Source organism: Molossus molossus, unplaced genomic scaffold, assembly GCF_014108415.1.
Source record: "Molossus molossus isolate mMolMol1 unplaced genomic scaffold, mMolMol1.p scaffold_m16_p_4, whole genome shotgun sequence".
Lineage (NCBI taxonomy): Eukaryota > Metazoa > Chordata > Mammalia > Chiroptera > Molossidae > Molossus > Molossus molossus.
The window spans coordinates 54,274,945-54,300,129 of record NW_023425377.1 but is presented as its reverse complement, the minus strand read 5'-3'; the positions used below and the strand labels follow the sequence as shown (position 1 = coordinate 54,300,129).

The window sequence follows — 25,185 nt, the reverse complement described above, 5'->3', positions numbered from 1 at the left end:
CTTTTATTTCTTCTTGTCTGATTGATGTGTCTGGGACTTCCAGGACTGTGTTGGATAAGAGCGGTAAAAGCAGATATCCTTGTCTTGTTCCCTATGTTAAGGGAAATGCTTGTTCTTTGCCCATTGAATATGATATTATCTGTGGGTCTGTGATACATGACCTTTATTATGTTGAGGTATGATCCCTCTGTTCCCACTTTGCTGAGATTTTTTTATCATAAATGGGTGCTGAATTTTATCAAATGCTTTTTCTGCATCTGTTGATACAATCATGTGGTTTTTATCCTTTATTTTGTTTATGTTATGTATCACATTTACTCATCTGCAGATATGGTGCCAACCTTACAGGGGATGTTTTTTTTTCAATCAGCATAATTCTATGGAGCTTCAACCAAGTGTTTTGCATGTATCAGTAGTCCATTCTGTTTTTATTGCTGAGGAGACCCCATTGTGTGGATGTACCACAATCAATTGAACCATTCACCTGCTGAAGGAGATCTGAGTTATTTCCACTTTAGGGCATTTTGCATAATACCACTCTAAACATTCATATACAGGTTTTTGTGTGAACATCAGTCTTCATTTCTCTGAAAACACGTGCCCAGGTATGCAATTATTGTGTTGTTTGGTATCATTTTCTGGAGTGACTGTACCATTTTACATTCCCACTACATTCCCTGCATCCTTGCTAACATTTGATGTTGTCACTGGTTTTTATTTTTATTTTATTTATTTATTTCATTGCCATTTTCAGGAACCATAATGACTTTAATGTCTTTAAGGCTTGTAACATGGCGTTACTATTGCCAGCTTTCTCTTAATTTCTGCAGAAACACATTCAGACCTGCACCTCCATGTCTTCGAGGTATGCATGTAGATGAGTCATGTTTTGTAATCCACTAACAGTTGCTGTGTTAACTGATATATTTAGACCATTTGTATTTTAACATAGTTATTAACATGTTTGGGCTTAAATCTGTCTCTTCCCCTTTTTGTTCTGTGTTTTCTTTCTCTGTTTTCTTGTTCTAGCCTTCCCATTGGTTACTCAGCATTTTTTGTTTTTGGTTTTTTTGTTTGTTTGTTTTTGTTAATCCTCACTCGAGGATATTTTTCCATTGATTTTTAGATAGAGTGGAAGGGAGGGAGGGAGGGAGAGAGAGAAACATTGATATGAGAGAGACACATTGATTAGTTATGTCCCACACAACCCTAACCGGGGCTGGGTATCAAATCTGCAACCCAAGTACATGCCCTTGACTGAGACTGAACCCAAGACCCTTTAGTCTGGAGGGTTGACGCTCCAACCACTGAGCCAAATCAGCCAGGGCTCGAACATTTTTTAGAACTCCATTTTTATTTACCTACTGTATTGTTGAGTGTATTTCTTTATATTTCTAAAGAAAAAATATTCAATGATACTTGTTTAAAGATGGTAAGGTAGACTTTATTCAGTACCATTGTGGTAGTTGTAGGGACCACCGCAATGGTATTTTACAGTAGGGGACAAAGATTGGACTCAATTCCAAATACAGCATGGACGAGAGAATTTGTAGCCAAGGAGCAGAATTAGGGGGTGGGGGTGGTCAGTGGATGGAAAATTAACTTAGAGGAAATATCAGGATAACGGGGACTTTTGGGTGTTCTGAGACCCAATCTCTAATATGGGGGGAGAGGTTTCCCCCTTGTCCACAAAATATTCTCACAGACAGTATGGATCCCACAGGCTAAGGGTTCAGTCCTGCAAGACTGCACTCCCACCTCTCCCACTTCAGACCAGTCACAAGCCCAGGCTTGTCACCTATACTTCTGAACAACTGACTATAAATCAGAGGTTCCTACAACCCCCTCCTTGGGTTTGATTAATTTGCTAGAGTGGCCCACAGAACTCAGAGAAATATTTTACTTATTAGATCACTGGTTCATTATAAAAGAATATGACTCAGGAACAGCCAGATAGAAGAGATGTACAAGCAAGATAGTGGGAAGGGGCGAGGCGTTTCCATGCTCTCTGAGCCCACCACTCCCTGCATCTCCACGTGTCCACCAACCCAGAAGCTCTCTGAACCCTATCCTTTTGGGGTTTTATGGAGGGCTTATTACATTGTTGTGATTGATTAAATCATTGGCTGTTGGCTATTGATTCAACCTCCAGCCTCCCTTTCTTCTCTGGAGGTGTAGGGAGGGAATGGGACTGATTTAACCCTCTACTCACTGATTGGTTCCCCTGGTAAACAGCCCCATCCTTAGGTTCAGAGTCACCATATTAACATAACTAAAGACACCTTTGTTGCTCACTTAGGAAATTACAAGGTTTTAGGACTCTGTGCCAGAGAGTGGCGAAGACCAAATACCATAAATTACTGTATCACAGCAGATGTTCTGGCAAAACTGACCTAACAGGATTCTTGCTGAAAAAAGTCCAGGGTTATCAGATGTCACCTGGGGGTGGTAGAGGGTGAGGAACCTGGATGATCAGATATGAGGGGTGGATTTTTACAGGCAAGTACACAGATGGGCCCAGGAGTAGGTTCAGGAGCCTCACTAAAGTTTGTCAACCAAATAGTTTTTTTCAATACAGCATTTTTAGAGATTACTTTGATATTACATTATATATGTATAACTTATCACACCTTTGAGTTCATCCTTCCTCTTTCCAACACAATTGATTTAAATAGTTCCTTTAATACATTTATAAGTACATCTCAGTGTTACAAATTTTGCTTTAACTATCAAACCTGATTTAGAAAACTTAAAAAGATTTTTCTTCTTTTATTGTGAGGGGGTGGGAGAAATTTTTCTCTGCTATTCTAGGTTTGTTTGAATTATCTACTAATTAAGTCTACATGAGACACATTAACAAGAGGAAATAACCAAATCTAATACATATATACGTATAGGAACCTCACATACATGAGATGTTCCAGACAGAAAGGTAAAATGAAGTAGGTGTGACATTCTGAAATAAGGAAGAGTTTGGACACCTGGGGCTTCAGGGGGAGGAGCTCTCATTGCAGGACAAAGAGAAGAGCAGGTGTTTAGTGATTAGAAGTTAGTTTGCCTGCCCTATTGAGAGCTCAAAAACAGTTATTTCTGGTGATAACTATTATGGGCAAAGCCCCAATTCAAATTCTTCAAGGGAGAAGTGTCTCCTGGGCCCTCAGGGCCTCAAATACCTTCAACTCAAAGCAACCCACATGCTGACTGGCCCATCTTAGGCACCTGTTCTGAAACCTTTCATTTGTTTCCTTTCTGTTTTAACACATTTTCTTCTACTATTCTTTTAGGGTAAGTATGCTGGTGGCAAATGCACAGTTTTGGATTCATCTGAGAATGGTTTGATCCCTCCTAATTCTTGAGGGCTGTTTTCACTGGAGGTGGTATCCATGGTTGACTGTTTCCTCTCAGTTGGGAATACGAGCCCTTTGTTCTGCCTGCATAGCTTCTGATCAGAGATTGGCTGTTGTCTGGATTTCCTTTTCTTTTATAGGGAAGATAGCATTTTTTCTTTGGTAATTTCTAAGGCTTTTTCTTCTTTTGTCTTTAGTTTTCAGAAGTTTATTATGTGTATTGCCATGGATTTCTTTGAATTATTGGTTTGGAGTTTACTTCTTGAATCTGTCATTTTATGTCTCTTTCCGAATAAGAAAAGCCTTGAGCCATTTTTTTCTTCAGGTGCATTTTTAGCCCCACCTGCTTTTTTCTTCCAGGATACTCATTACACAGATTTTAGTCTTTTATTATAGTTCCACGCATACCTTAGACTCTGTTTAAGGTTTTGTCTATTTTCTCTCTGTTGTTCAGATTGGACAGTTTCCCTTCCTGTCTTCAAATTGACCGATCTTTTTCTCTGTCCCATCCATTCCGCTGTAGAGGACATCCCCTGAGCTCTTTATTTTAATTCAGGCAGACTTTGGAGATACTGTGGTTCTGTTTCAGACTACCACAATGAAGCAAACATCAAAATAAAGTCACATACATTTTTTGGTTTCCCAGCTCATATAAGTTATGTCTACACTATACCAAGGTCTATTAAGTGTGCAGTAACATTGTCCAAAAAAAACCCAACAAGACCAATATATGTATCTAAAAAAATAAGGTATTTTTTTTAAAAAAACCTTACTGTGCTATGGCTGGTTTGGCTCAGCAGTTGGAGCGTCAGCCTGTGGACCAGAGTCCCGGGTTCGGTTCGCGCTAGAGGCATGTACCTAAAAAAATATACCTTATTGCTAAAAAATGCTAGCCATCATCTGAGCCTTCAGTGAGTCATAATTTTTTTTATCGGCAGAGTTGGCTTGGATGTTTATGGCTGCTGACTGAAAAGGGTGGTGGTTGCTAAAAGTTTGGGTGGCTAAAGAAATTTCTTAAATTACAGTTGATATTCAATATTACATTACTTTTAGGTGTACAACGTATTGATTAGATATTTATGTAACTTATGAAGTGATCCCCTGTTAAGTCTAGTGTTCACTTGACACCATAGATAATTACAGTATTATTGACTATATTCCCTGTGCTGTATTATACATCTCTGAGACTATTTTATAATTATAAATTTGTACTTAGTCCCTTTACCTTTTTCACCCAGCCCCTAAAACCCCCTCCCATCTGGCAACCATCGGTTTGTTCTCTGTTATCTATGAGTCTGTTTCTGTTTTGTTTACTCATTTATTTTGTTTTTTAAATTCCTCATATAAGTGAAATCATATGGTATCTATCTTTCTCTGTCTTATTTCACTTAGTATAATACCCTCTAGGTTCATAAATGGCTAAAATTGTAAGATTTCTTTTTTTCCCCCAAATTATAAGAGAAAGTTTATTTAGATAGTTGCAGAGGTAGTAGAAGTGAGCCAGCTGGGCTGCATAGGCTCAGAAAACAAATCACAGAAGCAGAAAAAGGGCCCTTGGAATTTAGGAGAAAGAATGGCAAAGATGTGACTCTGGGGAAGAAGAAAGGGTGAGGATTGGCACAGGAATGCTCCTGAGTGATACAGCATGCCACAAATGGTAAGATTTCATTCATTTTTATGGCCGAGTAATATTCCATTGCATATATGTATCATCTTTTTAAAAAAGTTTATTGATTTGAGAGAGAGAGAAAAACATTGATTTGTTGTTCCACTTACATTTAGGCATTCATTGGTTGATTCTTTTTTTTTTATCCTCACCCGGGGACACTTTTGCATTTATCCTCAGATAGAGCAGGAAGGAGGGAGGGAGGAAGAGAGAGAGAGAAACATCGACGTGAGAGAGACACATCTATCGACTGGTTGCCACCCACACGACCCCAACTGGGGCCAGGGGCGAACCACAACCAAGGTATGTGCCCTTAGCAGGAACCAAACCCGGGACTCTGGTCCGTGGGCCAACGCTCTAACCGCTGAGCCAAACTGGCCAGGGCATTGGTTGATTCTTACATGTGCCCTGACCAGGGATTGAGCCTCTAACCTTGGTGTATCAGGAGGACACTCTAACCAATTAAGCTACCCATCCAGGGCTTCTCACATCTTATTTATCTAATCATCTATTGATGGGCACTTGAGTTGTTTCCATATCTTGGTTATTGTAAATAAATCTGCAAGGAACAAGGGGATACATATATCTTTTCAAATTAGTGTTTTGATTTCTTACCTTTTTTTTAAACTTATTTTTATTGTTGAATGTATTACAGATGTTCCTCCTTTTTCTCCTATTGACTACCTCCTCCCCACTCCTGCCCCCCTCCTGCCTAGGGAACTACACTGTTGTCTGTGTTCATTGGCCATGCATATATGCATAAGTTCTTTGGTTTATTTCTTCCTATCCCAAAACCCCTTCCCTTTGAGGTTTGTCAGTCTAGCAACCAATTTGTACTTATTCTTTTTTTAAATTTTATTTTTTTATTAATTTACAGATGTTTCTTCTTTTTTCTCCGTTGACACCCTCCTCTCCATCACCCCCCTTTCCTAGCTTTGTTGTCCATGTCCATCAGTTATGCATACATGCATATAAGTTCTGTGGTTTATGCCCTGGCTGGTTTGGCTCAGCGGTTAGAGCGTCAGCCTGCAGTCCGGAGAGACCTGGTTCGGTTCCCGCTAAGGGCACGTACCTCAGTTGCAGTTTGTCCCCGGCCCTGGTTGGGTCGTGTGGGTGGCAACCACTCGATGTGTCCCTTTCACGTCGATGTTTCTCTCTCTCTCTCTCTCCCTCCCTCCCACTCTATCTGAACAAAATATCGAAAAATGTCCTCGTGTGAGGATAAAAAATAAATAAATAAAATAAAATAATAACTTTTGTGGTTTATCTCCCCTCCCCCTTCTGAGGATTGTCATTCTGTATCCTACTTCCAGGTCTCTGGCTCTACCCCATTCCTCAGACTGTTATGTTCATTACATTCCACAAATAAGTGAGATCATACGATATTTGTTTTTCTCTGCTTGGCTTGTTTCGCTTAGGATAATACTCTCCAGGTCCCTCCACGTCGTCTCAAACGATAAGAGATCTTTCTTTCTTACAGCTGCATAGTACTCCATTGTGTATATGTACCACAGCTTTTTTATCCATTCGTCTACTGATGGACACTTGGGCTGTTTCCAGATCTTAGCTATTGTAAATAGTGCTTTTATGAACATGGGGGTACATACATTCTTTCTGATTGGTGTTTCAGGCTTCTTAGGGTATATTCCCAGAAGTGGGATCACTGGGTCAAATGGCAATTCAATTTTTAATTTTTTGAGGTAACACCGTAGTGTTTTTCACAGTGGCTGCAACAACTTGTACTTCTTAATTATTTCACCTTTTTCACCCATTTCCCCAACCCCCTCCCATCTGGCAACCAACAAAATGTTCTCTATATCTATGAAATGTTTCTGTTCTGCCTGTTCATTTTGTTTCTAGAGTCAGTTGTCGGTAGATATGTAGTCATTGCCATTTTGTTTGTTCATATATTTTATCTTTTTCTTCAAAAAGACCCTTCAACATTTCGTATAATAATGGTTTTGTGGTGATGAATTCCTTTAACTTTTTCTTGTCTGGGAAACTCTTTATATGGCCATCGATTCTAAATGACAGCTTTGCAGGATAGAGTAGTCTGGGTTGTAGGTTCTTGCTTTTCATCACTCTGAATATTTCTTGCCACTCCCTTCTGGCCTGCAAAGTTTCTTTTGAGAAATCAGCTGACACTCTTATGGGAATTCCCTTGTAGGTAACTAACTGCTTTTCTCTTGCTGCTTTTGAGATTCTCTCGTCTTGAACCTTTTGCATTTTGATGATGATGTGTCTTGGTCTGGGCCTCTTGGGGTTCATCTTGTTTGGGACTCTCTGTGCTTCTGGACATGTATGTCTGCTTCCTTCACCAAGTTGGGGAAGTTTTCTGCCATTATCGATTTCTTGTTCTCTCTCTTCTCCTTCAGGCACCCCCTAGATGCGGATGTTGGCACGCTTGAAGTTGTCCCAGAGGCTCCTTACACTATCCTCATTTTTTTGGGTTCTTCCTTTTTGCTCTTCTTATTGGGTGTTTTTTGCTTCCTTATATTCCAAATTGATGGTTTGCTTTTTGGCTTTACCTACTCTTCTATTGAATGTCTGTACATTATTCTTTATTTCAGTTAGTGCCTTCTTCATTTCTGACTGGTCCTATTTTATGTTCTTGAGGCCCTCACTAAGTTCATTGAGCATCCTTATAAGCAATGTTTTGAACACAGAGCGAGACTTACTTCAGCAAGTCTGTGGTACCTACTGAGTCCATTCCTTGAGTGTGTCACTTGTGGAGGTGTTTGGGTGGTGGTGCTTCACAGTGTTCTGAAGCTGTCCACTAGGAGTGCTGGCTTTGGGGTCAGGTTAGCCACCACCTGTGTTTTACCCAGGGCCACCAGGCATAAGCTACAAAGTGATCTGCAGATGGCTGCTTCTTGTGCTGGGCTCAGAGGTGCCCAGGAAAAGCCAAGTTGTGTACCAAGCCTGGCTGCTTTTAGTGCAATGAGAGGTATGAAACTAGCTGAGACCAGATGCTGCTTGTTTGAAAGAATTTAGGAAAACCTGAAGCTGGATCCAAGACAGGCCAATCCTATGGTAAAGCAACTGGCAACAGCTTGGGTGGGCCTGAAAGTTGGGTGGGACAGGGCTTCAGGTAATCACCAGGGTAGAGCTAACAGTGTGAGCCAAGTTGCTAGAGTCCCAGATATGGTGGCTGTCTGCAGCCCCAGGGAAGGGCTCACCAAAGGAACAAAGTCCTCCGACAGCATGATTGTCCAGGAGAAACCTACTCCTCCAGCCCTCACCCAATGCCAAACAACTCAGTTCTTCCCCATATGTTTCTGGTGCCTTTCAAGCTGCCTCCCCCACGCTGGGGCCTGGAGGGTGTGAGTCCGAGTAAGTTCGTGCACAGGCCCTTTAAGAGGAGATGCCTGGGGCTCCAGAAGCCTCAGCCTCATTTCCCGCTGGTTTTTAGAGCCAGTAGTGATAGGGACTTTTTTCTTTTTTGGTACGTACCCCCAGCGGGAACCGAACCCAGGACTCTCTGGTCCACAGGCTGATGCTCCAACTGCTGAGCCAAACCAACCAGGGCTGAGGACTTCTTTAATTTTGTAGTTGTAGGACTTCCATTCAGCTTGATTTCAGGCAGTTTTGAATGATGATGTTCTGTAGTTTAGTTGTAACTTTGATATGGTTGTGGGAGGAGGCGATACTGCATTTAACTATGCCGTCATCTTTAGTGTTTTGCTTTCTATAGATAAATACCTACAAGTGGGACTGGACTGCAGGGTCATATTCAGTTCTGTTTTTAATACTTTGAGGAAACTCCATACTCTTTTCAATAATGGCTACACCAGTTTGCAATCCCACCAACAGTGCATGAAGATTCCCTTTTCTCTACACCCTGCCAGCATTTGTTTGTTGATTGATTGATTTTTGTTTGTTTTTTTATTAATCCTCACCTGAGGATATTTTTTTATCATCAGATACAGTGGGAGGGGGAGAGAGTGAGAGAAACATGATGCAAAAGAGAGATTATCAAGTGGTTGCTTCCCGCATGACCCTGACCAGGGCCCAGGACCAACCACAACCCAGGTAGACTAATTTGTCTGCAGATCTATGCTCTAACTGCTGAGCCAAACTGGCCAGGGCATCGATTTGTTGATGATAGCCATTTTGACAGGTGTGAGTTGAAAACGCATAGTGGTTTTAATTTGCATTTCCCTGATGATGAGTGATGAACATCTTTTCATATGTCTATTGGCCATCTTGTATGTCCTCTTTAAAGAAATCTCTGTTTGGGTCCTCTGCCCATTTTTTAATTTTTTTTTTTTAATGTTAACTTGTATGAGTTCTTAATAGCATGTAGAATGGTGAATTTCCAGAAGGTTTTCATTTACATAGGTTTGGGTGTATAAACTAGTGATTAGACATTATATAACATATTAAATGGTCACCCTGATAAATCTTGTACCCATGTGCCACCATATGTAGTTATTAAAATTTTTTTTTATCCTCACTTGAGGACATTTTTGCATTTATCTTCAGACAGAGTGGGAGGGAGGGAGGAAGGGAGAGAGAAACATCGACATGAGGGAGACACATTGAGTGGCTGCCACCCACATGACCCAACCGGGGCAGGGACAAACTACAACCAAGTTACATGCCCTTAGCAGGAACCGAACCCGGGACTCCCTGGTCTGTGGGCCGACACTCCAACCACTGAACCAAAACAGCCAGGGCATAGTTATTAAAATATTATTAATTATACTCCCTATGTTGTACTTTACATCCCAGTAATTACTCTGTAACTACCAGTTTGTACTTCTTAATCCCTTCACCCTTTTCACCCATCCCTCCACCCCCCTTCTATCTGGAAACTGTCAAAAATGTTCTCTGTATCTATGAGTCTGTTTCTGTTCTGCTTGTTCGTTTTATTTTTTAGATTCAATTGTTCATAATGTATTTATTGTTCATGTTCTTTATCTTTTGTTTTTCTTCTTCCTAAAGAAGACCCTTTACCATTTCATGTAATACTGGTTTGGTGGTGATGTACTCCTTTAGATTTTTGTTGTCTGGGAAGATCTTTATCCATCCTTTAATTCTAAATGATAGATAGCTTTGCTGGGTAGAGGAATCTTGGTTGTAAGTCCTTGGTTTTCATCACTTTGGATATTTTTTGCCAATTTCCTCTGGCCTGCAAAGTTTCTGTTAAGAAATCAGCTGACAGTCTTATGGGAGCTTCCTTGTAGGTAACTACTGTACCTGCTTTTCTCTTGCTTCTTTAAAGATTCTCTTTTTGTCTTTAACCTTTGGCATTTTAATTATGATATGTTGTGCTATGGGCCTGTTTGGGTTTATCTTGTTTGGGACTCTCTGCACTTCCTAAACTTGTGTGTCTGTTTCCTTTACCCAGTTAGGAATGTCTTATGTCATTATTTTTTCAAGTAGGTTTTCAATTTCTTGCTCTCTCTCTTTTCCTTCCAGCAGTCCCATGATGTGAATGTTGGTATTCTTGAAGTTGTACCAGGGCTTCTATCCTCATTTTGAGGGATTTCTTTTTTTTTTCTTTTTTTGTTGTTCTAATTGGGTGTTATTTTGCTTCTTTATATTCTAAATTGCTGATACGATTCCCAGCTTCATCTACTCCATTGTTGATTCCCTGTAAATTATTCTTTATTTCAGTCAGTGTAGTCTTCATTTCTGACTGGTTCTTTTTTATGGTTTCCATGTTCTTTTTTTATGCTTTTGTAGTTCTCACTAAGTTTCTTGAGCATCCTTATAACAATTGTTTCAAACTCTGTATCTAGTAGTTTATCTCCATTTTCTTTGATTCTTTTTTTTTTCTTAATCTTCACCCAAGGACACTTTTTCCATTTATCTTCAGATAAAATAGGAGGGAGGGGGACAGAGAGAGAGGAAAACATCAATGTGAGAGAGACATCAACTGGTTGTCTCCTGCATGACCCTGACCAGGGCCTGGGACGAACCACAACTGAGGTATGTGCCCTTGACCGGAATTGAACCCATGATTCTTTGGTCCATGGGCTGACTCTCTAACTGCTGAGCCAAACCAGCCACGGCTTATTTAATTCTTTTTCTGGAATTTTTTCTGTTCTTTCATTGGGATATTTCTCTGTCTCATCATTCTGTCTACCTCCCTGTGTTTGTTTCTATGTATTAGGTAGAGCTACTATGCCTCCCAGGCTTGGTAGAGTGGCCTAAGGTAGTAGGTGTCCTGTAGGGTCCAGTGGTACAGCCTTGCCATTCACCCGAGCTGGGCACTTGAGATGCGCCCCCTTGTGTGCTGTGTACATCTTCCTGTTGTAGTTGGGCCTTGATTGCTTTTGGCACATCAATGGGAGAGATCTACACCCAGGCTGATTAGCTACAAGGACTGGTGGTGACCACTGTGGAGGATCAGCTGCGCCTGGGACTATCCCACAAAGTATGACTAACTTCAGTAGGGACTCTGGTGCTCACTGAGTCTGCCTCTTGAGGGTGTTGATTCTGAAGGTTGTTAGGTGGTTCTTTGATGTGGTCTGAAGCTGTCTACTGGGTATGCTGGCTCTGGGACCTCCTGGGAGGTAAAGGCCAAGGTCAGCTTCTGCCTGAGGCCACCCAGCAGGAGCTACAAAACTATCTGCCACTTGTACTGGGCTTGGAGGTATCCATTTGAGGCCAAGGCATGATCAAAGGCTGGCCTGGGGCCACTAATCGAGAAGTCTGGGCACACTGAGGCCAGATGCTAGGTTTTTTGAGAGATTTTACAAATGTCGGAACCATGAGCCAGGACAGGCCATCAGTATGGAAAAGCCATTGGAAACAGCTTTGGTGGGACCACAAGTTGTGTGAAGCAGGGTCTCAGAATCTCCAGAGCAGTGCAAACAGTGTGAGCCAGATTGATGGAGTCTCAGATATGGCTCTGTGGGCTGGGATCTCAGAAAAAGAACAATGGCTTCTGCCAGCACTCCTGTCTGGGAGAAAGCTGCCTCCCCAGCTCTCGCTCTGATAGCTGACAATTCATTCCTTCCCTTTATGTCCCTAGTGCCTTTCAAGCTGCTGCCCCAGCCCTGGAGCTCAGAGCAGTGAGTCTGAGTAAGTCCATGCATGGGCCCTTTAAGAGATACTGTCACCCTGACCAGTTTGGCTAAGTGGTTAAAGCATTGGCCCGCAGACCAGAGTGTCCCAAGTTTGGTTGTCGCTAAGGGCACATACCCTGGTTGAAGTTTGACCCCACCCCAGTTTGGGTTGTGTGGATGGCAACCAGTCGATGTGTCTCTCACGTGGTTGTTTCTCTCTCTCTTCCTCCCTCTCTCCCTCCTTCTCCATCTGAAGATAAATGCAAAAATGTCCACAAGTGAGGGTTAAAAACAAAGAAAGAAGAGGGAGAGATATTGTCTGGAACTCCAGCAGCCCTTCTTCTCCTTCAAGTCTCAATTCCCGCTGGTTTTTAGAGCCAGAAGTTTTAGGGACTTCTCTTCCTGGCACTCGAACCCTGGGCTGGGTGGCCTGGTGTGGGGCCTCATTCCTCAGGGGGAACTTCAGCAGCTGAGGAGATATCCCTTCCAATTTTTATCTGCCATATGTGGGTATGGGACCAGGCTGTTCTGCATCTCTACTCCTCCTACCAGTCTCAGTGTGGCTTCTTTAAATCCTTGGTTGTAGAACTTCTATTCAGCTAGATTTCAGGGGGTTCTGAATGATGGTCCTTCTGTAGATTAGTGGTAATTTTGATGATGTTGTGAGAGATGTGGGTTTTATCTTGGCTTTTTTTTTTCCTATCTAATTGTATGTAAATTTATTCTGCAAAGGAATTGCATCAAATTCTGTTCCAAAAAAAGAACTGCCTTTAAGACGATTCTAATTAGGTAAAAATAAATATTCATAAAACAAATCACCAAGGCAAATGAGTCTTTTTTATTTATTTTGCATTTATCTTCAGATAGAGTGGGAGGGACAGAGGGAGGGAGAGAGAGAGAGAAACGTCTTTTTGAGAGAGAAACACTGACTGGTTGCCACTCACTCGACCCCAACCAGGGATAGGGACAAACTGCAACCGAGGTACATGCCCTTAGCGGGAACTGAACCTGGGACTCTCTGGTCCGTGGGCCGACGCTCTAACCATTGAGCCAAACCAGCCAGGGCAAGGCAAATGAGTTTTAAAAGATATATGTCATCAAGGTTAAAAAATGTGTCCAGCTGGTGTAGCTCAGTGATTGAGCATCGACCCATGCACCAAGAGGTCGCCAGTTCAATTCCCAGTCAGGACACATGCCCAGGCTGTGGGCCCAATCCCCAGTGGGGGGTAATGTAGGAGGCAGCCAATCAATGTTGTATCTCATCAGTGTTTCTACATGTCCCTGCCTCTCGCTTCATCTCTCTCTAAAAATCAATAAAGGAAAAAAAAATTGTTTTAAATGTTATGACCATTATAAAAACTTAAGTCTTTGATCTAGTTTTGCCTGTTTCCCCTTTAAATTCTAGGAGCTTCCTAGTTGCTTTAGAAATCAAGGACTTCTGAATTGCAGTACTTGAACAAACTGCCTGAGGAAATATTTATTACGTTCTTTTTTTTTGTTGCAATTTTTATTAATTTATTTTGTTACAGATGTTTCCCTTTTACCCCTTAGATAACCTCCTCCCCATCCCTCACCCCTCCACCCCTAGCATTGTTGTCTATGTCCATTGGTTACTCATACATCCATATAAGTTCTTTAGTTTATCTCATCCATCTTTCCTGTACCCCTCCTCTGAGGTTTGTCAGTCTGTACTGTACTCCTTTCTATCACTCTGGGTCTATTTTGTTCATTAGCTTATTTTGTTCATTATATTTCACAAATAAGGGAGATCAATGGTATTTGTCTTTCTCTGATTGGCTTATTTCACTTAGAATAATGCTCTCCTGGTCCCTCCATGTCATCTCAAAGGATAAGAGATCTTTCTTTCTTACAGCTGCATAGTGTTCCATTGTGTACATGTACCACAGCTTTTTATCCACTCATCTACTGATGGATGCTTGGGCTGTTTCGAGATCTTAGCTATTGTAAATAGTGCTGCTATGAACATAGGGGTACATATATTCTTTTCTGATTGGTGTTTTAGGCATATTAGGATATATTCCTAGAAATGGGATCACTGGGTCAAATGGCAGATTTTTAATATTTTGAGGAAACACCATACTGTTTTTCATAGTGGCTGCACTAGTCTGCATTCCCACCAGCAGTGTATTCGAGTCCCCTTTTCTCCACACCCTCGCCAGTACTTGTTGTTGGATGATTTGTTGATGGCAGCCATTCTGGCAGGTGTGAGGCGACACCTTATAATTGCTTTAAGTAGCATCTTTCTGATGATTAGTGACGTTAAGCATTTTTTCATATGTCTCCTGGCCATTTGTATGTCCTGTTTGGAGAGGTGTCTCTTTAGGTCCTCTGCCCATTTTTTAATTGAGTTTGTCTTTCTTTTATTGAGTTGTATGAGCACTCTATATATATATATTGGAAATTAACCCCTTATCCGATATATCATTGGCAATTATGCTCTCCCTTGCTTTGGGTTGCCTTTCCATTTTTATTGTCGTTTCTTTTGCTGTGCAGAGCCTTTTAGTTTGATATATTCCCATGTATTCATTTTTTCCTGTTTCTCTTCCTTTAAGATGTTGATTCAGTGATAGTTTTGCTGCATGTGATGTTTGCAATTTTGATGCCTATATTATCTTCCAGGAGTTTTATGTATTCACGAGTCACATTTAAGTTTTTTATCCATTTTGAGTTAATTCTTGTGTGTGGTGTAAGTTGGTGGTGGTCTAATTTCAGTTTTTTTGCACGTAGCTGTCCAATTTTCCAACACCATTTATTAAAGAGGCTGTCTTTACTCCACTGTATGCTCTTGCCACCTTTCTTAAATATTAATTGAGCATAATGTCTTGGTCAATTTCCAGGTTCTCTGTTCTGTTCCATTGACCTATATGCCTGTTCTTGTGCCAGTACCAGGCTGTTTTGATTACAGTGGCTTTATAGTATTACCTGAGATCCGGTATTGTGATCCCTTCTACTTTGTCCTTCTTTTTCAGGATTGCTGTGGCTATTTAAAGTCTTTTTGTTTTATATGAACTTTTGATGTATTTGTTCTAGTTATGTGAAATATGTCGGTATTTTGATGGGGATTGCATTGAATCTATACATTGCTGTAGGTAGTGTGGACATTTTAATGATATTGATTCTTCCAATCCATGAACAAGATATACACATTCTCTTTTTTATATCTTCTTCTCTCTCTTTAATGTCCTGTAGTTTTCTGCAAATAGGTCATTTATTTCTTTGGTTAAGTTTATTCCTAGGTATCTTAATTTTTTTACCGCCATGGTAAATGGGATTGTTTTTTTAGTTTCTTTTTCTGTGAATTCATTATTGGTGCATAAGAATGCTGTTGATTTCTTGATGTTAATTTTGTATCCTGCTACTTCGGCAAATTCATTTATTAAATCTAGTTGATTTTTGATGGAGTCTTTAGGGTTTTCTATGTACAATATCATGTTCTGCAAATAATGATAGTTTCACTTTCTCCTTTCAAATTTGGATCCCTTTTATGTTTTTTTCATGTCTCAGTGCTGTGGCTAGGACTTCCAGTACTATTTTAAATAAAATAGGCAAGCCCTGGCCGGTATTGTTCATTGGTTAGAACATCGGCCTGTGGACCAGAGAGTCCGGGGTTCAATTCTCACTAAGGGCACGTACCTTAGTTGTGGTCGTGTGGGGCTCCTGTGCACTTGAGAAGAATGTGAATTCTGCAGTTTTGGGGTGCAATTCTCTGTAGATATCTATTAAATCCATTTGCTCTAGTGCATTATTTACAGTCTCTGTTTCCTTGGGTTTTTTTTGTTTGTTTTTTTAATCCTCATCCAAGGACATTTTTCCATTTTTTTGTTCAGATAGAGTAGGAGGGAGAGATAGTAAGAGAGAGAGAGAGAGAGAGGGAAACATTGATGTCAAAGGGACACATCGAGTAGTTGCCACCCACACGACCCAACCAGGTCCAGGGACAAACTGCCACTGAGGTACATGCCTTAGTAGGAACCGAACCTGGGTCTCTCTGGACCGCAGGCCAATGCTCTAACCGCTGAGCCAAACCTGCCAGGGCTCCTCGTTAAGTTTTTGTCTAGAGGATCTATCGAGTGATGTCAGTGACATGTTGAAATTCCCTGGTAGGATTGTATTGCTGTTGATTTCACCTTTAAAGTCCCTCTGAAATTTTAAAATATATTTTGGTGCTCCTATATTGGGTGCATGTACGTTTACCAAATATATTTTGGTGCTCCTATATTGGGTGCATGTACGTCTTCCTGTTGGATAGAGCCTTTCAATATTATGTAGTGGCCTTCTTTGTCTCTAGTTATCACCTTCCTTTTGAAGTCTGCTTAATCAGATAGGAGTATTGCTACCTCAGCTTTTCTTTCCCTTTTTCCTTTGAAGATTCTTTTCTATCCCTTCACTTTCAACCTAATAGAGTCTTTTGTTGTGAGGTGGGTCTCTTGTGAAAAACATATATATGAGTCATGCTTTCTTATCCTATCGGCTGCTCTGTGTCTTTTGATCGGAGCATTCAATCCATTTACATTTAAGGTTATTACTGATATATACTTATTTATTGCCATTTTTGTTTATTGTGATTATATTTTTCTTCCTATTTCTTCTACTAATTACAGCAGTCCTATTAACATTTCTTCCAGTGATGGTTTAAAGCTAATATATTCCCTTAGCCTTTTTTTGTCTGGGAATCTCTTTATTTCAACTTCTAATTTGACTGACAGCTTGCCTGGATAGAGTAGTGTTGGATTCAGATCCTTGTTTTTCATTACCTTGTTTACTTCGTGCCGTTCCCTTCTGGTCTGTAGTGTTTCTTGTGAGAAGCCAGCTGATAGCCTTATGGGGGTTCCTTTATAAGGGTTGCTTATTTCTTGCTGCCTTTAGGATCGTCTCTGTCTTTAATTTTTGGCATTTTAATTATTATGTGTCTTGGTGGACCTGTTTGGATTCTTCGTACTTCGGGCTCTCTGAACTTCCTGTACTTGAATTTCTTTTTCCTTTACCAAGTTTAGGAAGTTTTCTGTCACTATTTCTTCAAATATATTCTCTATTCCTTGCTCATTTTCTTCTTCTGGGACTCCTCTTTTGTTGATGTTGTTACGTTTCATGTTGTCCCACAGTTCTCTTAGGCTGTCTTCCTGTTTTTTAATTATTTTTTTCATTTTGGTTTTCTGATTGGGTGATTTTTTTCTACCCTGTCTTCTAACTCACTGATCCGATCCTCAGCCTCTTCTACTCTGCTGGTTTTTGTTTCCAGTGTGTTCTTTATTTGTGCTATGTCATTCTTCATTTTCAGTTAGTTGGTGTTCAGTGTTTCTATATCTTTACTCATGCTCTTGAGCTTCCTCATTATCATTGTTCTGAACCTTGGATAAATGGTTTTTTTTTTTTTTTTTTTTTTTTTTTTTTTTTATCCTCACCCGAGGATATTTTTCCACTTTTTGTACAGATAGAGTGGGAGGGAGAGAGAGGAAGGGAGAGAGAGAGAAACATCGACGTGAAGGGACACATCGAGTGGCTGCCACCCACACGACCAACCAGGGCCGGGGACAAACTGCAACCGAAGTACGTGCCCTTAGCGGGAACCGAACCCGGGTCTTTCCGGACCGCAGGCCGATGCTCTAACCGCTGAGCCAAACCGGCCAGGGCGGATAAATGGTTTTAACTGCATTTCTTTTATCTCTTTTTTGATAGAGGTCTCTTGTTCTTTAATTTGGATTTGTTTCTTTGTTTCACCATTTTGGCTTACTCAGTGGGTTTTGGGCCTGCCAAATTTTCCTCTTGGTGTTGGTGTTCCGCTGGTTGTGGCTCTCTCTATTGGGTTTGGATGAGTGTGGGAGAATCCATGTTAAACACCACAGTCAAGTCTTACTTTCCTGCACCCAGGAAAGGTTTAGTTATCCTCTAGATTTTTGCCTGGAGGTTTTTAGTCTCAGATCCTTGATGAGCCTTGGGTTGTAGCACTCAACCTAATGAAGAAATCCCTCGGATGTTCAGGGTAAGAGGATTTCTGGATGGTGAGGCAGATGATTGCTGGCTATTAGTGAGCCTCAATTTGCATTTTTCTGGCCTGGCCTTGTGGTGTTAAGTTCCCGAGGGAGGGGCTATTGCTTCTCCCCTGGGCTCTGGGAAGGGGCTCTTTGAGTAAGAAGGGTACTGTCCTTTGAGGGAGTGATTCAGGAAAGAACTCATTGCCCTCCCAGCTCTCCAAGCTCCCAAGTCTCCACACCATTCCTGTCCAGTCTTTCCTCCCTCTGCCAGAGCCCAAGGTGAGTGGCTGTAGCTAATTTAGGGCTATGTCTCGGTCCTCTGTGCTGTGGAGCCAGCTTGGGATGTTAACCCCAAGGGAGCTGCTCGCAGCTAAAACAGCTGCTGTACTTGGGGTCCCAGCCTACCCTCTTGCACCTCCACAGTTCCTACCAGGCTCGATTTAGTGTTCTTTTTCTGTCCCTAGTTATATGGGTCCTCTCCAGTTGCTTTTCTTTTGGTTTTTCTCAATGATTTGTCTTAATTTTAGTTGTAATTCTAGTTTGTTTCTGGGAGATGGTCTGTGTAGCTTCCATTCGCCCCACTGCCATTTTGGAATATCTTATCTTGGCTTTCTACATACCTTCCTTAATAAGCTTAATCATTTGTAGATTTAGATTTAAAGTGAGAAACATATGACTCTTCCTTTCACTTAGAGGCCATTGTACAGTCATCAATAGGGTTGATTTCACTATTGGTGTGTCTCAGGGAACCAGGGAAGCCTGAGCAGAGGGAGAGAGGTGGGTCATGACCCCTTGTTGGAACAGTCAGGACACACAACCTTCATTGATTATGTTTGACCTCTTAACATAGACGTAGCCTGTGAAACCCTAATGTGTCATGGTAGTAACATCAAAGATCTCTCACCACAGATTACCATAACAAATATACTAATAAAATAATAAAAATGTTCAAATTATTGCAAGAATCACCAAAATGTGACAGAGAAGCAGAAAGTGAGTAAATGCTGTTGGAAAATGGTGCCGATAGACATGGTTGTTGGGCTGCCACCAGCCATCATCTTGTACAAAATGCAGTGTCTATGTAGCATAATAAGCCAACGTGTGCCTGTATTGTGGTTTCAATTCTAACAGTTTCATTTTGTTGTTCTTATTGTCTTCTATCTTCTTTGCTGAGACTATTTCTTTGTTTGTTTGTTTGTTTTTAGTGTGTTTGTAATTGCTCACTAAAGCATTTTTAGCAAGGCTTCTTTCTATCTCATATCTGTTGATCTTTTTTTCCTCCAGTTTGGGATTCCTCCATGGTCTCCATAGTCCCTGAAGGGGGCTCCTGAGTGGAGGTAGGAGCTCCAGCTTCTTACATTGTCTCCACCAGTGGGGTCTGTATGTGTGTGTTGGGGAGGGGCTGCCTTTGGCCCTCAGGGACAGAAGTCCTGGCTCCCCTTTGGCCCTCCTGAGACCCCCTTACTGCAGCTTGGTGTGAAGGAAGTCTAGGCTCCCCCAGTTTGTTCTGCAGTGCTTGGTGGAAGTAGAGTGACTATTGTCTATTTGGCTCTGCTGCTCTTTCCTGGTTCTGTGGCTGAGTGAACAGGTTTTGTTGGATTTTATTTTTATCTGTACTTGCTGGTGTTCCTGGATTGGCAGTTCATTCAGCTTCAAGTTTGAAACATGAGCCATAAGGTACCATGTGGTTCCTCAGGACCCCAGATCCTTATTCTGTCAGGGTCTGACCTATCCTTAGTGGAAGGAATCACGGAAAATATATCTGACCATGTCTGAGAAGGCAGCAAATTTCCCCCTCCTATTCTCACTGTAAAAAATTGGCAAGATTTAGAAAGTGAAAGTATGTCACATGTCCCCAGATACCTCAGATCTGCAAATGGGTTGATATACTTTCTTCTGGGTTTTTCTCTGCCATTCTGTCTGTGTCTTGCTTGGGTCACGCTATAGATCATTGTGCCCTTTTTTTATGCTTCTCCCCAAGTGTAAGCATTTCTCCTGTGACAGAAAAGCTCCCTGGTTGTCCTACTAAGTGGCTGTGTCAGCGCTGTCCAGGCAGCAACTGGAGTGCCACTGGTCATTCACCTGTGCTGGCCCTCTGGTTTTCTTCCATAGTTTGTGAGCATCCTTGCCCACTGTTTTCACAGACACCACCAAGGAAAAAATACCCATATATCTTTTGATAATATATGCTGCTGATTTTTTCTTGGGAATCTGTAAAACCGGACATCCCCCAGTGCTGTCCCAGAGCCCAGATTCCTCTCATATTTCATCAATGGTGGCAGTTAGCATCTTTTCTTCATTAAGGGACTGTCAGGGAGGGAAAAAACTCTTTTTCTCTACTTTCTTAGGTTCAGTTGCCGGGGCTCTGCAAACTGACAAGAGAGATTCACAGGAGAAAAAGACTGATTTCATATGCCTATGGGGTGCCTCACAGAAATGAAATGAAAATCTCGAGACAGCAGTCAGAGCTTATATACCATTTTCATGGAGAAATGACAAGACAGAGGAAAAGAATTTTGAGCTTCAAGGGGCAGTAAGTTGGGCAGGTAAATATATGTGGAAACTTATGGAAGATAAGGGTTATTTAGTAGTTTGTTATGCTGACTTGGTCTGATTAGAATCTAGAGTTCAGTCTGGTAATTCAGAGTCATTCTGCCCTTCCTTATAGGAGAAGGGAATGGGATTCCTGAATAAAGGGAAATTCAGACTTTGTTTCTCTGTTCACTTCAGCTCAAAAGTCTTTTCGCCAAGCTGGCTTATTTTGGGGTGGCATATTTGATCCTCTTTAAGACCAACATCAAGTTATTTTCTACAAACCTATGGCTTACCTGAGGCCTGTCTTCCATTCTGTGGAACTTGTCCTGGGGAGACAGGCTTCCCCCATGCTTACCTGGGGACCCCTTCAAATGCAGGCTCTTAGGCTGCACCACACACCATTTGAGGCAGAATGTTTATTTTTACCCATATTCCCGAGTGAGTTTTATATACATATCAAGTTTGAAAAGCCCCGTTTCAAACTCCCAATTCCACTATAAACATTTCTTTTTCTTTACTGTTTCTTTATTATCCACTGTAGACATTTTTAAATGTTCTATTTATTTATTTTTAACTTTTTCTTTGGAATTAATTTCAAACTTGGGGAGATTATAAGGATAGGACAAAGATTTCCAAATAACCCTTCACTTTAACTTCCTTATAGTGATTCTCTCTCCCATCCCTGCCTGTCCTCACCTCCTGCCCCTACACACATTTTTTTTCCTGAATATTTAGAGACTGAGCTGCAGACTTTGTGCCTCTCTATTCATACAGGGCATATTTTCTAAAAGCTAGAACAGTTGCTTACCTAATCACAATGTTGCAGATTCTTGAATGTTGTATTGTTCAGTATCCTTTCATTGTAACATTTATGAGGAGGAAAAAATTAGTTCCAGGCTGGGGACAGGGCCACTCACTGTCCATGTGGAGCTGGCCCATTTTCCCCATGTCTGTGTAGTTTTTCTCTGGGACTCCAGTTTCCTTCCTCAACCCAAAGATGTGCGTGAGGGTAATTGGTGTGTCTACCTCATTCTGTTTTGAGTGCCCTGCTGTGGAAGGGCTAAAAGGGCGTCCTGTCCAGGGGTCCTGCCTGTGCCCTAAGCTGCCCAGAGAGGCTCCGCTCTGGCCACCATGACCCTGAATCACCATGTGGGAAATCATTTTTTTACTTGTTTTTATTAATCTTTCTTCATTGTCTGTATAGCTCACATTTATTTCGGTGTTTGATATAAGAGTTTTGGGCGTTCATTTAGAAGTTTGGTGACCAGAAATATGCCATAGGAACTTGGTCTAATTTATATCAATCATCCTCTGATCAAATTGGTTTTCTTATACATTGTTTTGCTTAAAATCACAGTTTCCAAGAACCTATCATCAGTGTTAGGTAGAGACTTTTAACATTTAAATAATACATACCAGGGTTGTGCTTTTCATTTTGTTGTCCTGGCTCCATTATTTCTTCCTTGGTGTCTCCATGTTTGTTATGGCATTGATAATTCTGGAGAGTGAAGACTAGATCTCAGTCAGATTTAATTCCTATTGAGGTTCAGGTCACATGTTTTGGTGGGAGTGTCAGGCTGGGTAGTATCCTTCTGAGGGTGGCATCGAAGTGGTATGTCCCATAAGGGTCCTGTCAGCGCTGAGCACCGGGTAGGTTCTTAGGTAATTTTTAATATGACATTTGTAGAATTTGGGTATAATTGTTCTATACATTTTTTTTTTTGGTCACCAAAATGATGACCGAAAATGGTATCTATGTTTTAACTTTTTAAACATATTTTTTAGCTATAATTTGCATATTATACACCTATTTAAGTGCAAAGTGTAAAGAGTTTTTGCTAAGTTCCTGCACTCAAGTAACCATCATCCCAATCAAGGTACAGAGCATCTGCATCACCCCAAATTTCTCTTGCACCCCTTTGTTATAAAGCTAGACCGTCATTCCCAGGCCAACACTGATCTTTTTGTGTCAGGCTTCTCTAACTATGCCCAGTGATTTAAGCATCACTTACTTTGTGTGTTTCAGTTGTTTGTGTCTTTTCATTACTGAATAGCATTCCATTGTATGACTGTGTCACAGTTGGTTTATCCATTGACCAACTGTTGATAAATATTTGGGTCATTTTTATTTTTGCCTGTTATGAAAGAAGTTTCTATAAACATTCATATGGAAGTCTTTTTGTGAATGAATGTTTTTATTTCTGAGGTAACTGCCTAGGGTTGAGATTGTCATAGGGTCAGTGTGTGATTAATTACACGAAAAATGGTCATTTTTCATAGTGCTTTACCACTCACACTCCTACACACAGTGAATGGGAGTCTAGTTGCTCCACATCTTCACCATCCTTTGGCATTGTTATTAAAGAAAAACACATACTTTGCCCTGGCCAGTTTTGCTCAGTGATTAGAGCATTAACCTGCAGATCAAAGAATCACGGGTTCAATTCCAGCCAAGGGCACGTACCTCAGTTATGGTTCAGTCCCTGGTCTTGGGTCATGAGGGAAGCAACCAATCAATGTGTCTCTCTCATGTGGATATTTCTCTCTCTCTTTCTCCCTCCCGCTCTATTTGAAGATAAATGGAAAAAAATATCCTCAGGTGAGAATTTAAAAAAAAAAAAACACTGCCCAGCTGGCGTGGCTCAGTTGTTGGGTGTCGACTCAAGCACCCAGAGGTCGCCGGTTCGATTCCCGGTCAGGGCACCTGCCCAGGTTGTGGGCCAAATCCCCAGTGGGGGAATGCTAGAAGTAGCCAGTAGATGTTCTCTCTCATTGATGTTTCTATCTCTCCCCATTCTCTTCCCCTCTCTCCAAAATCAATAAACAAAAACAAAAAATTAAAAATAAATAAACCACATACTTTAGCCATTGAAGTGTATATCTAAGTGTGGTTTAATTCACATTCCCTGTTGACTAATGAAATTGAGCATCTTTTCATCTGCTGTGCATCATTTATGCATCATTTGTGAAGTGTCCAAATATTTTCCCTCTTTATTGGATCACTTGTCTTACTGTGTTTTAACAGCTTTTAAAAATATATATATTCTGGATAGAAGTCCTTTTTTCAGATGGGTATGTTGAGAATATTTTGTACCATTCTACAGCTTGCCTTTTCATTGTTTTAATGATTATTTTAAAAGATTGAACATCTTTAATTTTGATGAGATCCAGTTTATTTTTTATTTTATCATTTATGCTTTTTGTGTTCTAACAAACCTTTGTCTACCTCAAAGTCACAAGGAATTCTTCTGAATTTTACAGTTGCAACTTACTTTTGGGTCTTTTTTTATTAATTTAAGTTCTTTTTGTGTATGGTATGAGGTATTGTAGGGTTCTTCCCCCCCCCCCCCATGTTGATATTTAGTTATTTATCACTATTCACTGAAAACATTTTCTTTTCCCCTGTTGAATTCTTTTGCACCCTTGTCAAAAATCAGTTGTGTACACATGTCTGAGCATTTGGGTTCAACCTCAACTGAGCTTTGTTTTGATAATTTATGCCAATGTTACTGTAACCATAAAGTAAGTTTTGCAATAGGGTACTGTGCACCCTCCAGTTTTCAAAATTCTTTTGACTGCTTCTAAGTGCTTTGCATGTCTATAAATTTTGGAATCTTCCTAGAGTTTTTGTTTGGGATTGCACTGAATCTACCAAGTATTGTAGGCAAAATTGACATCTTAACTTATTAAATTCTTCATTTCTTCGGTTCTTCAGTGTTCGAGTGGGACACATATTTTGTACACATTTTCCTAAGAATTCCATGGTTTTTGATGCTATTGTAAATGGTCTGTTTTTTTTTTGTTGTTGTTTCTTTATTTTTATTGTTGAATGTATTACAGATGTTCCTCATTATTCCCCCATTGACCCCCCTCCTCCCCACTCCCGCCCCCCTCCTGCCTTTTCCCACACTGTTGTCTGTGTCCTTTGGTTATGCATATAAGTTCTTTGGTTTAATTCTTCCCACCCCCCAACCCCCTTCTCTTTGAGGTTTGTCAGTCTAGCAACCAATTTGTTCTTCTTAATCCCTTCACCTTTTTCACCCATTTCCCCAATCCCCCTCCCATCTGGCAACCAACAAAATGTTCTCTATATCTATGAGAATGTTTCTGTTCTCCCTGTTCATTTTGTTTCTAGAGTCAATTGTCAGTAGATATGTAGTCATTGCCATTTTGTTTGTTCATATATTTTATCTTTTTCTTCAAAAAGACCCTTCAACATTTCGTATAATAATGGTTTTGTGGTGATGAATTCCTTTAACTTTTTCTTGTCTGGGAAACTCTTTATATGGCCATCGATTCTAAATGACAGCTTTGCAGGATAGAGTAGTCTGGGTTGTAGGTTCTTGCTTTTCATCACTCTGAATATTTCTTTCCACTCCCTTCTGGCCTGCAAAGTTTCTTTTGAGAAATCAGCTGACACTCTTATGGGAATTCCCTTGTAGGTAACTAACTGCTTTTCTCTTGCTGCTTTTGAGATTCTCTCGTCTTGAACCTTTTGCATTTTGATGATGATGTGTCTTGGTCTGGGCCTCTTGGGGTTCATCTTGTTTGGGACTCTCTGTGCTTCTGGACATGTATGTCTGCTTCCTTCACCAAGTTAGGGAAGTTTTCTGCCAGTATCGATT

The 25,185-nt window shown here is 40.8% G+C and overlaps 1 protein-coding gene and 1 non-coding gene across 2 annotated transcripts in view; one reads left to right on the top strand and one right to left on the bottom strand.

Moving 5' to 3' along the window:
- Positions 1-25,185, top strand: part of ZNF496 (zinc finger protein 496) — a 52,009-nt gene that overhangs the window by 11,149 nt on the left and 15,675 nt on the right. The window lies entirely within an intron of this gene.
- LOC118616696 lies at positions 737-861 on the bottom strand. Its single transcript, XR_004956673.1, has one exon. It is a non-coding gene; the product is annotated as a small nucleolar RNA SNORA33 (small nucleolar RNA).